The following is a 17718-nucleotide window of genomic DNA, read 5'->3' on the forward strand; positions in this document are numbered from 1 at the left end:
TGATGTGACTTGAGAAAAAGTGTCTAAAGGACATTCCAGTCTCACTTTTTTGTCATTTGCTTTCATTCAGAGTCCTCCTCAGTCGTTTTGCATTAAGTCCATTTTGGCAACAGTGATGATGGTGTGATTGAACACTGATGTACCTTGACCTTGAAGTTCATCTCTAATCTCTTTGAATGTTGTTCTGGACTCTTTGATAACCATTCGTATTATCTGTCTCTTTAATTTTTCATCAATTTTCCTCTTGTCACGTCCAGGGAGGTTGGCTACAGTCCCGTGGACCTTAAACTTCTGAATAATAAGTGCTGCTGTGGTCACAGGAATATCAAGCTGCTTGGAGATGGTCTCATAGCCTTTACCTTTAACATATTTGGCTGTAATTTTCCTTCTAATCTCCTGAGACGTCTCTCTCCTTATCTTTCTGTGGACCATGTTCAGTGTGGTGGACACCATGATACCACACAGCACAGTGACCTGTGATGCTAATTACAGCACACACCTTTAGTCTATCCTGTCCCTATGGTCATATTATTATTATCTTTTCTTAGGGTACCATCATTCTTGTCCAGGTCAGTTTCATTAGTTTTTTTATGCTTCTGTTGAACCACAATTTAAAAATAATCTCTGATTTTCAGTAAATGTTTATTTAGGGCCCAAGCACTAGCAGTGCGAAGGGACCTCTTGTTCTTCTAAGGATTTTTATTATTATTATTGTTTTTTTTTTTTCAATCATCCGGGCACTTTTGGGGGTCTTAACATGCTCAAAAACTCTTGAAAATCAGCAGACAGGTTGGAATCTGCAGCCATTAGGACGTCACCGTGGCTCGGCCCTGGGCGTGGCACACACCCGTCACAGCGCCCCCTGGAAAATCTTGCTGCATAGCTGATACACACTTGCACAAATCCATGTAAAACTTGGTCCACACTTAGATCTCATTGAGCTGAACAACTTTCACATTACATATCATTAAGTCTAATCCACAGGAAGTCAGTTATTTTGAGTCGTTTGCAAAACGCACCCAATGGAATTTGAAATACTCCTCCTAGGGAATTGATACAACCGCCACCAAACCCAGGCTAATATGATCTCAAGACATTGATACAACCGCCACCAAACCCAGGCTAATATGATCTCAAGACATTATTATAACCGCCACCAAACCCAGGCTAATATGATCTCAAGACATTGATACAACCGCCACCAAACCCAGGCTAATATGATCTCAAGACATTATTATAACCGCCACCAAACCCAGGCTAATATGATCTCAAGACATTATTATAACCGCCACCAAACCCAGGCTAATATGATCTCAAGACATTATTATAACCGCCACCAAACCCAGGCTAATATGATCTCAAGACATTATTATAACCGCCACCAAACTCAGGCTAATATGATCTCAAGACATTGATACAACCGCCACCAAACCCAGGCTAATATGATCTCAAGACACTGATACAACCGCCACCAAACCCAGGCTAATATGATCTCAAGACATTATTATAACCGCCACCAAACCCAGGCTAATATGATCTCAAGACATTATTATAACCGCCACCAAACCCAGGCTAATATGATCTCAAGACATTATTATAACCGCCACCAAACCCAGGCTAATATGATCTCAAGACATTATTATAACCGCCACCAAACCCAGGCTAATATGATCTCAAGACATTATTATAACCGCCACCAAACCCAGGCTAATATGATCTCAAGACATTATTATAACCGCCACCAAACTCAGGCTAATATGATCTCAAGACATTGATACAACCGCCACCAAACCCAGGCTAATATGATCTCAAGACACTGATACAACCGCCACCAAACCCAGGCTAATATGATCTCAAGACACTGATACAACCGCCACCAAACCCAGGCTAATATGATCTCAAGACACTGATACAACCGCCACCAAACCCAGGCTAATATGATCTCAAGACATTATTATAACCGCCACCAAACTCAGGCTAATATGATCTCAAGACATTGATACAACCGCCACCAAACCCAGGCTAATATGATCTCAAGACATTATTATAACCGCCACCAAACCCAGGCTAATATGATCTCAAGACATTATTATAACCGCCACCAAACCCAGGCTAATATGATCTCAAGACATTATTATAACCGCCACCAAACCCAGGCTAATATGATCTCAAGACATTATTATAACCGCCACCAAACCCAGGCTAATATGATCTCAAGACATTATTATAACCGCCACCAAACCCAGGCTAATATGATCTCAAGACATTATTATAACCGCCACCAAACCCAGGCTAATATGATCTCAAGACATTATTATAACCGCCACCAAACCCAGGCTAATATGATCTCAAGACATTGATACAACCGCCACCAAACCCAGGCTAATATGATCTCAAGACATTATTATAACCGCCACCAAACCCAGGCTAATATGATCTCAAGACATTATTATAACCGCCACCAAACCCAGGCTAATATGATCTCAAGACATTATTATAACCGCCACCAAACCCAGGCTAATATGATCTCAAGACATTATTATAACCGCCACCAAACCCAGGCTAATATGATCTCAAGACATTGATACAACCGCCACCAAACCCAGGCTAATATGATCTCAAGACATTGATACAACCGCCACCAAACCCAGGCTAATATGATCTCAAGACATTATTATAACCGCCACCAAACCCAGGCTAATATGATCTCAAGACATTGATACAACCGCCACCAAACCCAGGCTAATATGATCTCAAGACATTGATACAACCGCCACCAAACCCAGGCTAATATGATCTCAAGACATTATTATAACCGCCACCAAACCCAGGCTAATATGATCTCAAGACACTGATACAACCGCCACCAAACCCAGGCTAATATGATCTCAAGACATTATTATAACCGCCACCAAACCCAGGCTAATATGATCTCAAGACATTATTATAACCGCCACCAAACCCAGGCTAATATGATCTCAAGACATTATTATAACCGCCACCAAACCCAGGCTAATATGATCTCAAGACATTATTATAACCGCCACCAAACCCAGGCTAATATGATCTCAAGACATTATTATAACCGCCACCAAACCCAGGCTAATATGATCTCAAGACATTGATACAACCGCCACCAAACCCAGGCTAATATGATCTCAAGACATTATTATAACCGCCACCAAACCCAGGCTAATATGATCTCAAGACATTATTATAACCGCCACCAAACCCAGGCTAATATGATCTCAAGACATTATTATAACCGCCACCAAACCCAGGCTAATATGATCTCAAGACATTATTATAACCGCCACCAAACCCAGGCTAATATGATCTCAAGACATTATTATAACCGCCACCAAACCCAGGCTAATATGATCTCAAGACATTATTATAACCGCCACCAAACCCAGGCTAATATGATCTCAAGACATTATTATAACCGCCACCAAACTCAGGCTAATATGATCTCAAGACATTGATACAACCGCCACCAAACCCAGGCTAATATGATCTCAAGACATTGATACAACCGCCACCAAACCCAGGCTAATATGATCTCAAGACATTATTATAACCGCCACCAAACTCAGGCTAATATGATCTCAAGACATTATTATAACCGCCACCAAACTCAGGCTAATATGATCTCAAGACATTGATACAACCGCCACCAAACCCAGGCTAATATGATCTCAAGACACTGATACAACCGCCACCAAACCCAGGCTAATATGATCTCAAGACATTGATACAACCGCCACCAAACCCAGGCTAATATGATCTCAAGACATTATTATAACCGCCACCAAACCCAGGCTAATATGATCTCAAGACATTATTATAACCGCCACCAAACCCAGGCTAATATGATCTCAAGACATTATTATAACCGCCACCAAACCCAGGCTAATATGATCTCAAGACATTGATACAACCGCCACCAAACCCAGGCTAATATGATCTCAAGACATTATTATAACCGCCACCAAACCCAGGCTAATATGATCTCAAGACATTATTATAACCGCCACCAAACCCAGGCTAATATGATCTCAAGACATTATTATAACCGCCACCAAACCCAGGCTAATATGATCTCAAGACATTGATACAACCGCCACCAAACCCAGGCTAATATGATCTCAAGACATTGATACAACCGCCACCAAACCCAGGCTAATATGATCTCAAGACATTATTATAACCGCCACCAAACCCAGGCTAATATGATCTCAAGACATTATTGCAAAATTGATGAGGGATTTTTGATCTCAAACGGTTCAGCCGTGAGAAGCCCTTAAACATATGGTGAATAAAAGTAAACAGGAAGTGGCTAATAACTTTGGTGTATATTAAATGGTGTACATCAAACCTCAACTTTATGTTAAGAGAAGAAAGCTGATCACAGCGATATGACAACTATGAGTCTCAGTCATAGTGCCACCAACTGGCAGCAGGAAGTGTGTCACTTTTAGAAATCTCTAATGTTTTCCCTTCCTTTCACCTTATTTGGTTGAAAATCAGCCAGAATAATGTCAGGACATGGCTGATGTGAAACTGTGAAGGAATTTGTAATATTTTGAATGATGTTGCTATTGTGAGGACATAATAGAAAATTAATGTTCTTATATCTTAACAATATAATATTTCAAAATATTTTACATAGAAAGAACAACTGGTTGTGAGTAATTCTGCTTAGTTTCATGATTTTTTGATGCTCAAACGGCTCACAACAAATTTCTACATTTATCAGTCCATTAACTGGACATGGTTGTGGCCTGACTCGTGCAGTACTAGACTATGTCCACTAGAGGCTCTTTCCCCTTTATATTTTTTTTAAATATGGCTTCATGTTCACAATTTATGTACACAGAGTCAACCAAAAAACCTATATACACTTCAGGGAAAGAAAAATAGTATGATGTATATTATATTAGTACAGTATTAATAATATTGTCATAATATTATCATATTCAGCTCTAGAAAAAATAAGTGAGCATTGCCCAATCTCCAGATGTGAACCCTATTGAAAATAATAATAATAAAGTTCTCCATCAGCAATGTGAGAAACTGGTGGAGATCATGGAGCCAAAACACATGCAGATCGGGGTTATTCCACCAAATACTGATTTCTTAATGTTATTTATCCAAAGCATTAACACAATTTGTTTACAAATGATTTGCATTTTGTTTCATTTGAGTTATTAAACATCTGCAAATACTGCATGATCTTGGGTTATTTTGATGTGATGTCATTTCCTTTAAATATACTCTCTAAATAACAATAGTTATATTTTGAATTTAGGAGAAATATTATCAGCAGTTCACAAAAAATCAAACAAAGCTCTTCATCTCACCAATACATGACCCTGGAAGAAAAAAACAGAAGAAACTGATTATTTTGCAGTGGGCTCAGATTATTTTCCAGTGCTGTATATCACATACATCAGTAAATTTAGTAATAAAATACTTATACAAAGTTTTCTTTTCCTGAAATGTGTATACATTTTTCTGGGTGACTCTCTCTATATATATACAACTTCATATACTAATATAGTTTAGAGGGAGAGTCATCGTCCCTTTTGACATCACTGGACATTGCTATGATCTGTTTCATCTGTTTCAAAAGATCTGTCCCTTTTGTCCTAATATAGTTTAGAGGGAGAGGCAGTTTTCTTTTTGCCATCAGTGGACATTGCTGTGATCACTTTAATTAGACCCAAATTGTCACTCTTGTCCTTTTGGTATTTCCCCTTTAAATGCATGTACCCACTGTGCTCAGTGTGTCTGGTGCGCCTGGGTGGTGATGGCACCGTTGCTTGGGCACGATCATTGTTGCTTGCAACTATATTTATTATTACTTTTGTCCATTTCAAGGTATTCCAGTGAGCATTGTGGGTTTTTCTTTTTTAAATTGAAGGGTACTAACAATTCTGTCCAGGTGTGAAGTAAACATGTGGAAGCAGGTGTTACCTTTGAGGAGAAAAACAATAATGTTTTTAAATTATAATTTAGTATCTTGAAATAATATAAAATGTAATTGTTTTTTAATTGAATTTTAAAAAAATAATAATAAATAATAATAATAATAATAATAATAATAATAATAATAATAATAATAAAGTTTCTTAAGGAACTGATGTATTATTACCACTAATATGATAATGCAGTGATTATGATGCTTTTACGTTGGATATTTGGTGAATGTTTTGCACATCTACAATTTCACCAGAACCATGTTTATTAAAATGCCAAAAAACTTTTTTCTTTATTAGGTTTAATTTGTGAAGTGGAAATGGACTTTCATATAAAGCTGAAAAGCCTTTTACTCATTAGAGGAAACATTTTATTTATTTATACTTTTATGAAGCTTATAAATCAGTGTAATATCTGAATTCTTTATAGAATTAACATTACTTCCTTCCTGACTTTGCTTCCTGTTAGTTTCCAGGTAGTTCTGTCACACAGCAGTCCCATGTATCTCCAGGTAATTGTATCACATAGCAGTGGTCAGTTACTTCAAGTTCTGAAATAATATTTATTTTTAATTTAATAGTTTTTAACATTTTTATTGATTTCTCTCATTACTGCAACACTGTCCACAATTTACAACCATTTTTTTTTTTAAATTTTGAAGGAACCTGAGATTTTGTCAAAATGACGTGACAAACCTGAAATAACATAATTTTAGGATTCTGCACATGCATTTAAAATCAAAGTACTATATTTCTATTAATTAAATTAACCTCTAATAAACATCTGTTTGGGTAATGATATATAGGTTTCGGTAATGAGATTAATTATTTCAGTAATGATAATAAGTAGTCTGAGATTTATACTGAGACTTGTGTACTAGTCTGAGATTTATACTGAGACTTGTGTACTAGTCTGAGATTTATACTGAGACTTGTGTACTAGTCTGAGATTTATACTGAGACTTGTGTACTAGTCTGAGATTTATACTGAGACTTGTGTACTAGTCTGAGATTTATACTGAGACTTGTGTACTAGTCTGAGATTTATACTGAGACTTGTGTACTAGTCTGAGATTTATACTGAGACTTGTACTAGTCTGAGATTTATACTGAGACTTGTGTACTAGTCTGAGATTTATACTGAGACTTGTGTACTAGTCTGAGATTTATACTGAGACTTGTGTACTAGTCTGAGATTTATACTGAGACTTGTGTACTAGTCTGAGATTTATACTGAGACTTGTGTACTAGTCTGAGATTTATACTGAGACTTGTGTACTAGTCTGAGATTTATACTGAGACTTGTGTACTAGTCTGAGATTTATCCTGAGACTTGTGTACTAGTCTGAGATTTATACTGAGACTTGTACTAGTCTGAGATTTATACTGAGACTTGTGTACTAGTCTGAGATTTATACTGAGACTTGTGTACTAGTCTGAGATTTATACTGAGACTTGTGTACTAGTCTGAGATTTATACTGAGACTTGTGTACTAGTCTGAGATTTATACTGAGACTTGTGTACTAGTCTGAGATTTATACTGAGACTTGTACTAGTCTGAGATTTATACTGAGACTTGTGTACTAGTCTGAGATTTATACTGAGACTTGTGTACTAGTCTGAGATTTATACTGAGACTTGTGTACTAGTCTGAGATTTATACTGAGCCTTGTGTACTAGTCTGAGATTTATACTGAGACTTGTACTAGTCTGAGATTTATACTGAGACTTGTGTACTAGTCTGAGATTTATACTGAGACTTGTGTACTAGTCTGAGATTTATACTGAGACTTGTGTACTAGTCTGAGATTTATACTGAGACTTGTGTACTAGTCTGAGATTTATACTGAGACTTGTGTACTAGTCTGAGATTTATACTGAGACTTGTGTACTAGTCTGAGATTTATACTGAGACTTGTGTACTAGTCTGAGATTTATACTGAGACTTGTGTACTAGTCTGAGATTTATACTGAGACTTCTACTAGTCTGAGATTTATCCTGAGACTTGTGTACTAGTCTGAGATTTATACTGAGACTTGTGTACTAGTCTGAGATTTATACTGAGACTTGTGTACTAGTCTGAGATTTATACTGAGACTTGTGTACTAGTCTGAGATTTATACTGAGACTTGTGTACTAGTCTGAGATTTATACTGAGACTTGTGTACTAGTCTGAGATTTATACTGAGACTTGTGTACTAGTCTGAGATTTATACTGAGACTTGTGTACTAGTCTGAGATTTATACTGAGACTTGTGTACTAGTCTGAGATTTATACTGAGACTTGTGTACTAGTCTGAGATTTATACTGAGACTTGTGTACTAGTCTGAGATTTATACTGAGACTTGTACTAGTCTGAGATTTATACTGAGACTTGTGTACTAGTCTGAGATTTATACTGAGACTTGTGTACTAGTCTGAGATTTATACTGAGACTTGTGTACTAGTCTGAGATTTATACTGAGACTTGTGTACTAGTCTGAGATTTATATTGAGACTTGTACTAGTCTGAGATTTATCCTGAGACTTGTACTAGTCTGAGATTTATATTGAGACTTGTACTAGTCTGAGATTTATATTGAGACTTGTACTAGTCTGAGATTTATATTGAGACTTGTACTAGTCTGAGATTTATATTGAGACTTGTATATTTGTCTGAGATTTATACTGAGACTTGTGTACTAGTCTGAGATTTATACTGAGACTTGTGTACTAGTCTGAGATTTATACTGAGACTTGTGTACTAGTCTGAGATTTATACTGAGACTTGTGTACTAGTCTGAGATTTATACTGAGACTTGTGTACTAGTCTGAGATTTATACTGAGACTTGTGTACTAGTCTGAGATTTATACTGAGACTTGTGTACTAGTCTGAGATTTATACTGAGACTTGTGTACTAGTCTGAGATTTATACTGAGACTTGTGTACTAGTCTGAGATTTATACTGAGACTTGTGTACTAGTCTGAGATTTATACTGAGACTTGTGTACTAGTCTGAGATTTATACTGAGACTTGTGTACTAGTCTGAGATTTATACTGAGACTTGTGTACTAGTCTGAGATTTATACTGAGACTTGTACTAGTCTGAGATTTATACTGAGACTTGTGTACTAGTCTGAGATTTATACTGAGACTTGTGTACTAGTCTGAGATTTATACTGAGACTTGTGTACTAGTCTGAGATTTATACTGAGACTTGTACTAGTCTGAGATTTATACTGAGACTTGTACTAGTCTGAGATTTATATTGAGACTTGTGTACTAGTCTGAGATTTATACTGAGACTTGTACTAGTCTGAGATTTATATTGAGACTTGTACTAGTCTGAGATTTATACTGAGACTTGTGTACTAGTCTGAGATTTATACTGAGACTTGTGTACTAGTCTGAGATTTATACTGAGACTTGTGTACTAGTCTGAGATTTATACTGAGACTTGTGTACTAGTCTGAGATTTATCCTGAGACTTGTGTACTAGTCTGAGATTTATACTGAGACTTGTACTAGTCTGAGATTTATACTGAGACTTGTGTACTAGTCTGAGATTTATACTGAGACTTGTACTAGTCTGAGATTTATATTGAGACTTGTACTAGTCTGAGATTGATCCTGAGACTTGTGTACTAGTCTGAGATTTATACTGAGACTTGTGTACTAGTCTGAGATTTATCCTGAGACTTGTGTACTAGTCTGAGATTTATACTGAGACTTGTGTACTAGTCTGAGATTTATCCTGAGACTTGTGTACTAGTCTGAGATTTATCCTGAGACTTGTGTACTAGTCTGAGATTTATCCTGAGACTTGTGTACTAGTCTGAGATTTATCCTGAGACTTGTGTACTAGTCTGAGATTTATCCTGAGACTTGTACTAGTCTGAGATTTATATTGAGACTTGTACTAGTCTGAGATTGATCCAGAGACTTGTACTAGTCTGAGATTTATATTGAGACTTGTACTAGTCTGAGATTTATACTGAGACTTGTGTACTAGTCTGAGATTTATCCTGAGACTTGTGTACTAGTCTGAGATTTATATTGAGACTTGTACTAGTCTGAGATTTATACTGAGACTTGTGTACTAGTCTGAGATTTATACTGAGACTTGTGTACTAGTCTGAGATTTATCCTGAGACTTGTGTACTAGTCTGAGATTTATATTGAGACTTGTACTAGTCTGAGATTTATATTGAGACTTGTACTAGTCTGAGATTTATACTGAGACTTGTGTACTAGTCTGAGATTTATACTGAGACTTGTACTAGTCTGAGATTTATACTGAGACTTGTACTAGTCTGAGATTTATACTGAGACTTGTGTACTAGTCTGAGATTTATCCTGAGACTTGTACTAGTCTGAGATTGATCCTGAGACTTGTGTACTAGTCTGAGATTTATCCTGAGACTTGTGTACTAGTCTGAGATTTGTCCTGAGACTTGTGTACTAGTCTGAGATTTATCCTGAGACTTGTGTACTAGTCTGAGATTTATCCTGAGACTTGTACTAGTCTGAGATTTATATTGAGACTTGTACTAGTCTGAGATTTATCCTGAGACTTGTACTAGTCTGAGATTTATATTGAGACTTGTACTAGTCTGAGATTTATCCTGAGACTTGTGTACTAGTCTGAGATTTATACTGAGACTTGTGTACTAGTCTGAGATTTATACTGAGACTTGTGTACTAGTCTGAGATTTATACTGAGACTTGTGTACTAGTCTGAGATTTATACTGAGACTTGTGTACTAGTCTGAGATTTATACTGAGACTTGTGTACTAGTCTGAGATTTATACTGAGACTTGTGTACTAGTCTGAGATAATGCAGAAGGAAACAGATAATATTTACACAATCATGCATTCAAGTTCAAAACAGTTTTATTGTGTAGTACTTCAAAAATACAAAAGCCAAAAATAAAAAAAAAATAAGAAAAAACATTAAAACAGGAATAAACAGGACATTACAACGTTTACCTAAAAAACATGATCCATTTTACCATGGCACTAAAAAATAACTGACCACTGTCTTTTTTTCTTTTCCTGTTTCTTCTTTGTCAGCTCTTCAGTTTTCTTTATTTTACGTTTTTGATTCCTGGAGGTGGGAAGAAAGCATTACAGACTTGAGGCTTACTCTGTGTGTGTGTGTGTGTGTGTGTGTGTGTGTGTGTGTGTGTTCTATACTGGGCCTGAAGTTGTGGGGTGGGGTAGAGCTTAATTTTAGTCTTTGAAATGAATTGAAAAGTAAAGTAAACAAGAAAATACAAAAAAAAACAAATTACTAACAGAAGAACAAATAACTGTTTATTTATTATGTAATTAAATTACTAAATTATAACAAAATTGTGCAGCAAATTTATTAGGCTGCTGTTACTTTAAGAATCACACGACCTCCATGCCTTAGTGTGGCGGGAATTTCCCACAGTATGACCAGTACACTCAGTCCAGCACCAAAGTCCTGTTATAATAGTGGCTAAAGGGTTGTGTGTGTGTGCGTGTGTGTGTGTACTCTCATGTATATTTCCTAGCACTGTAGGGTGTTTATTGCTAATTACACCTGCTGTAACATCTCCAAACCTAACCTCACTCTCTCTCTCTCTCTCTCTCTCTCTCTCTCTCTCTCTCCCTCTTCTGTACTCCTCCAGCAGTTCTGGGTTTCTATAGAATTTTTCCCTGAACTTTGTCACCCTGGCCTTTGCTAAAGCTTTTTTTTCACACTTGCTGACTGTCTACAATGAAACAAATCATCAAATATCAACATTTAGGAAATTTGAAATTAATATTAAATTCATAAGAGAATTCTGGTTCTAGTTAGGACTCTAGCTGCTGCATTCTGGACTAACTGGAGCTTGTTTCTGCTCCTACTGGAACATCCAGACAGTAAGACATTACAATAATCCAACCTAGAGGTAACAAAAGCATGAACTAGTTTTTCTGCATCATGAAGTGACATCATATTTCTTATCTTAGCGATATTCCTAAGATGGAAGAAGGCTACCCGAGTGATATTATCTACATGAGCTTCAAACGAAAGACCAGAATCAATAATCACACCAAGATCTTTTACTGCTGGACAAGATGATACCAAAAGACCATCCACCATTACTCTGTAATCAGAAAGCTCACTTCTAACTGCCTGTGGTCCTAGTACAAGCACCTCTGTCTTGTCCGAATTAAGCAAGAGGAAGTTAGTGGCCATCCAGTGTCTAATGTCCTTTACACATTCTTCTATCTTAATAAGCTGGTGTCTCTCATCTGATTTAGCTGAAACATATAGCTGTGTGTCATCAGCATAACCGTGGAAGCTAATACCATGTTTATGAATAATTACACCAAGGGGTAACATATATAGGGAGAAAAGCAGTGGGCCTAAGACAGAACCTTGTGGAACACCGAACATAACCTTGGTATGCATGGAGAAGTCACCATCTAGATCTACAAACTGATAACGGTCAGTCAAATAAGACCTGAGCCAGGAGAGGGCTGTTCCTTTAACACCAACAACATGTTCTAGTCTATCAAGTAGAACAGTGTGGTCAATGGTGTCAAAAGCTGCACTAAGATCCAGTAACACCAGTAAGGAGACACAACCCTGATCAGAAGCCAGTAACAGGTCATTGACCACTTTAACCAGTGCTGTCTCTGTGCTATGATGAGGTCTAAATCCTGACTGATACATTTCATAAATGTTATTTCTATGCAGGTCTGAACATAACTGCTGTGCTACAGCCTTTTCTAGGATCTTTGAGATAAAGGGCAGGTTTGATATCGGTCTATAGTTAGACAGCTGACGGGTCGAGGTCCGGTTTTTTAATCAAGGGTTTGATAACTGCTAGCTTAAAGGATTTAGACACATAGCCAGTGCTTAGAGAAGAATTAATGATTTTTAGAAGGGGTTCAGTAGCTACTGGTAATATCTGTTTAAGGAAAGATGTGGGTAAAGGATCTAGGATGCAGGTAGAAGATTTTGAAGAAATTATTGAAATTAGATCAGGCTCTTGAAGTGGAGTGAAGCACTCTAAGCTCTGATCAGAAATAGTTATATTATCTAAAGGATTATCTAACAAATAATATGGTTTTAAATTAATAGTCTGAATTTTTTGCCTGATATTGTCAGTTTTTTCATTGAAAAAATGCATGAAGTCATTGCTGCTAAATGTAGATGGTGTGCGCTTTTCTACAGTGGTTTTACTCCTAGTTAGTTTTGCTACAGTGCTAAATAAAAATTTTGGATTGTTTTTGTTATCTTCGATTAGGGCAGAGAGATACGCTGATCTAGCAGCACTAAGAGAATTTTTGTATCTCAGAAGGCTTTCCTTCCACGCAATCTGGAATACTGCTAATTTAGTTTGACGCCATTTACGCTCTAGTTTCCTAGCTGATTGTTTTAAAGCTCGTGTGTGGTCGTTGTACCAGGGTGCTAGTTTCTTCTCTTTAATTATTTTCCTTTTAAGTGGAGCTACAGTGTCTAGGGTGTTCCGAAATAATGACTCCAAGTAATCAGTCGCCTGGTCAAGTTCTGTGGGGTCAGAAGGTGAACCAATCATGTGTGATAATTCTGGGAGACAGTAAATCTCTCTGCGGTAGGAGACGTAAATATACGCTTCATACGGTAATGCGGCAAGTTGCGCATCTCGTGTCTAAGACGCATTCTAAATGAAACAAGATCATGATCTGAGATAGCTTCCGACTGTGGAAGAGTGACTATGTTTTCTATATTTAATCCGAATGTAAAAGAGATCCAGAGTGTAACCTCCATTATGAGTGGGTCCTATTACATTTTGATTAACACCTAATGAATCTAAGATGGACACACCTGCTGTTCTCAGAGGGTCTTCTGGCTTATCAAAATGAATGTTGAAGTCTCCTACTATTAATGCTTTGTCTAAAGAAACAACAAGGTTTGAAGTAAAAAATCCAGATTCACTGAGGAATTCAGAGTATGGTCCTGGGGGTCTGTAAATAACAATTAGTGGAACTGACTCTGTGAACTTATTATTAGTACTTGCATATGTTAGGTTAGTATAAAGAACTTCGAATGTGTTGAACTGATGTCTGGGTTTTTGTGTGGTGCTTAGCTTATTATCATGAATAACTGCGACACCTCCTCCCCTGCCTGTTAGACGCGGTTGATGTATATAGCTATAGCCAGGCGGACAAGCTTCATTTAATGCTACATACTCGTTTTGTTTAATCCATGTTTCTGTTAAACAAAGAACACTGAACTCCTGATCAGTAATCAGTTCATTAATTATAAGTGTTTTAGTTGACAGAGATCTTATATTTAACAGTCCTAGCTTCAGATCAAAGGTGCTGGCTGTGCATTCACTATCATCTAGTTTTATGTTAATCAGGTTATTAAAACAAATTTTCTGATCGTTAAAACATTTTCGTTTGGTTCGGGGAACAGACACAGTCTCAATGTTATGAACCCTGAGTGACGACTCTCTGCAGCCAGCAGACGGTGGGATTAACCTGCTTGTCTGCTCCCTGGCCCTGGATTGTCACCGATTAACTAGATCTGCTCTAAGACTATGTGCAATGCTGCAAGAAATGAGAGCAGCACCCTCCCGAGTGGGATGGACACCGTCCCGTCCTAACAGGCCAGCCTTGCCCTCAGAAGAGCTCCAATTGTCGATGAAGCCCACATTGTTTTTGGAACACCACCTGGACATCCAGCAGTTCCGTGACCATAACCTGCTGTAAGCTACATCATCACACCGCATTGGGATGGGGCCAGAGCATACTACAGCATCGGACATCGCCTTCGCTAATTTACACACCTCTACAACATTACTCTTAGTAACCTCAGACTGACGAAGGTGTATATCATTAGATCCTACATGGAAGACTATCTTGGAGAACCTGTGCTTGCCTAGGACCCTAAGATTACCTGCAATGTCCGGCGCCCTGGCTCCCAGAATACACCTAACCTGTGCTGCTGGAGCCCCTAAAGGCCTAGCTAATTTCACATGCCTTAAAATTGAGTCTCCTATAACCAGAGCTCTTTCAGGTTTCTCAGCGGGTTCTTCACTGAGGAGAACAAACCTGTTGGTCATGTGAAGCGGAGAGGAGTGGGGGGGGGAGTGGGGGGGGGAGTGGGGGGGGGGGGTCAGCCGGCTCGGTACAGAATAAATCACAAATACTTCACGTCTTGGCGTTGTGAGAATGCTGTATAAATGTCCGAGAGGGCTCCCTCCGGTGGACAGGTGCCGGTGGTGTTGTTACAGAGAATGTGTGACTGAGTGAATCTCATACCACAGAGTTTTAAGTTAAATCCACACTACATAGAATATGTAATGATTTAAACATTTAGATTTAATTCATAAAACTACTCAACACTGAGATGTTGAAATGCGAGCTCATGCAGCACGTGTACACGCTACTTCCTGTGAAACTGCTTTCATTTTATTCTCCATTATGTTTTTCTCAGCACTGTGAAGTGTGTGTATGAAATAATGTGTGTGAGAATACAGGACAAATCACATCCCGTATTAACTCCATAAGAGACTCGGTGTTTTATTTTAACACCAGACAATCCCATATTATACAGGACAGGGCCAAACCTACTCTAGATACTAGCTAGTTAACTGTAGTTAACCACTAACTTTACCCATTTTAATGACATCAACATGTGGAAGGAAGAAAGTGAACAAATTGATTTAAAGTGATTAATTAATGTAGATTACTTTACTGGTGTTGGGGTTTTCTACTGGTGTTTTTACACTCCAGATATATCACCAAATGATCTCCCCAAACTCATGGTGTCTCCTGGTGGTCCAGGGGCCCTCAGCTAACACTTACAGGAAGAAATGACCCTGAGGATGTTGTATTGATGGTTCAGTTGTAGATGTTGTCTGCAGTGTCACATTAATCTTCTTGTCTAACTGTGTTTGTATTTTCAGCATTTATGTAAATGAGAAGGTTCAGTGAAAGCTTTGAGGACGTGTTTGATCATTTACACTAGTGTGAGTTCATTATGATTTATTTTATTTCCTTCAGTATCAGCTGCCATTCACTTGGAGTGAAAAGTTGTTCAGCTCTGGACTCAGTGCTCAGATCAGAAACCTCCAATCTGAGAGAACTGCATCTGACTGTGAAAACACTGGATATGTCCAGGAATAATCTAGGAGACTCAGGAGTGAAGAGTCTCTCTGCTGTACTGGAGAATCCTCACTGTAAAGTGGAGAGACTGAGGTAAGATCATCTCTCTGAGAGTCACAATAAGTCACTATAAGCAGCAGTTATATACAGTGTAGTTTATCAGCTGAATTTTTCTGTAACAGTACAACATGCAGAACAAATAGATTAGTCATTGAGGGACGTTACTCAGGAACATTTCTGTGTGGTGTGCTATGTTTGAAACGAAAGACCTGCAAATGTTAAGAGTTAAATAAACAAAGCTCTTGGTCTGCTTATGAGACGTAGAAGACAGAGTCTGGACATTCCACACTTCCTGGTGTCCATGTTCACTAATCTTAACATGGTGAAAAGCACAACCCTGTTTAGTTTATGGTGTGTCATTATTGATGGGGAAAGTTGTCCATAATGTATGATTTAGAAAATGTTGGGTCAGTGTAGCTGGTGTTTCATTCAAATGAACTTTATTGACAAAAGCAGCAGGAAAACATAGCAATACAAATATCTCTACATTTATTAGCCTAGTTTCTGCAACCAATAGTGTTTCATTTTGTGATATTCTGTTAGAGGTGTGTGTGTGTGTGTGTGTGTGTGTGAGTGTGTGTGTGTGTGTGTGTGTGTGTGTGTGAGTGTGTGTGTGTGTGTGAGTGTGTGAGTGAGTGAGTGAGTGTGTGTGTGTGAGTGAGTGTGTGAGTGAGTGAGTGTGTGTGTGTGAGTGTGTGTGTGAGTGTGTGTGTGAGTGTGTGTGTGAGTGAGTGTGTGAGTGAGTGTGTGAGTGTGTGAGTGAGTGTGTGAGTGTGTGAGTGTGTGAGTGTGTGTGTGTGAGTGAGTGTGTGAGTGTGTGTGTGTGAGTGAGTGTGAGTGAGTGTGAGTGTGTGTGTGTGTGTGAGTGTGTGTGTGTGAGTGTGTGTGTGTGTGTGTGTGTGTGTGTGTGTGAGTGTGTGTGTGTGTGTGAGTGTGTGTGTGTGTGTGTGTGTGTGTGTGTGTGTGTGTGTGTGTGTGTGTGTGTGAGTGTGTGTGTGTGTGTGTGTGTGTGTGTGAGTGTGTGTGTGAGTGTGTGAGTGTGTGTGTGTGTGAGTGTGTGTGTGAGTGTGTGTGAGTGAGTGTGAGTGTGTGTGTGTGTGTGTGTGTGTGTGTGTGTGAGTGTGTGTGTGTGTGTGTGTGTGAGTGTGTGTGTGTGAGTGAGTGTGAGTGAGTGTGAGTGTGTGTGTGTGTGTGTGTGTGTGTGTGTGAGTGTGTGTGTGTGATACAGAAACAAGTGGTAAATGAACAATAGGTAGATCCATAGACTTGTAGATAATTGGTGACTTTTTACAGTCATGTCAGTTCTTTTGAGTTTCTTTTCAAACCCGTGCCCACCCTGTTTTACCCAGGCCCACCCACTGTTCTCAATCTGACTGTAATGTTTTCCTCAGTGTTAATTATACCTTATATAATAAAAATCTGTTGATGAAGAGTGTGTCATTGTGTCTCTCTACAGGTTGTGTAAGTGTGGTGTCTCAGGTGAAGGCTGTGCTGCTCTGACTTCAGCTCTGAGATCAAACCCCTCACACCTGAGAGAACTGGATCTGTCTGGGAATAATCTAGGAGACTCAGGAG

General features: G+C 38.3%; 1 pseudogene; it reads left to right on the plus strand.

The window, feature by feature from the left end:
* Positions 1-17718, plus strand: part of LOC131356618 (NLR family CARD domain-containing protein 3-like) — a 32897-nt pseudogene that overhangs the window by 11633 nt on the left and 3546 nt on the right.

The sequence above is a fragment of the Hemibagrus wyckioides genome, linkage group LG07 (assembly GCF_019097595.1).
Source record: "Hemibagrus wyckioides isolate EC202008001 linkage group LG07, SWU_Hwy_1.0, whole genome shotgun sequence".
In the NCBI taxonomy this organism is placed as follows: domain Eukaryota; kingdom Metazoa; phylum Chordata; class Actinopteri; order Siluriformes; family Bagridae; genus Hemibagrus; species Hemibagrus wyckioides.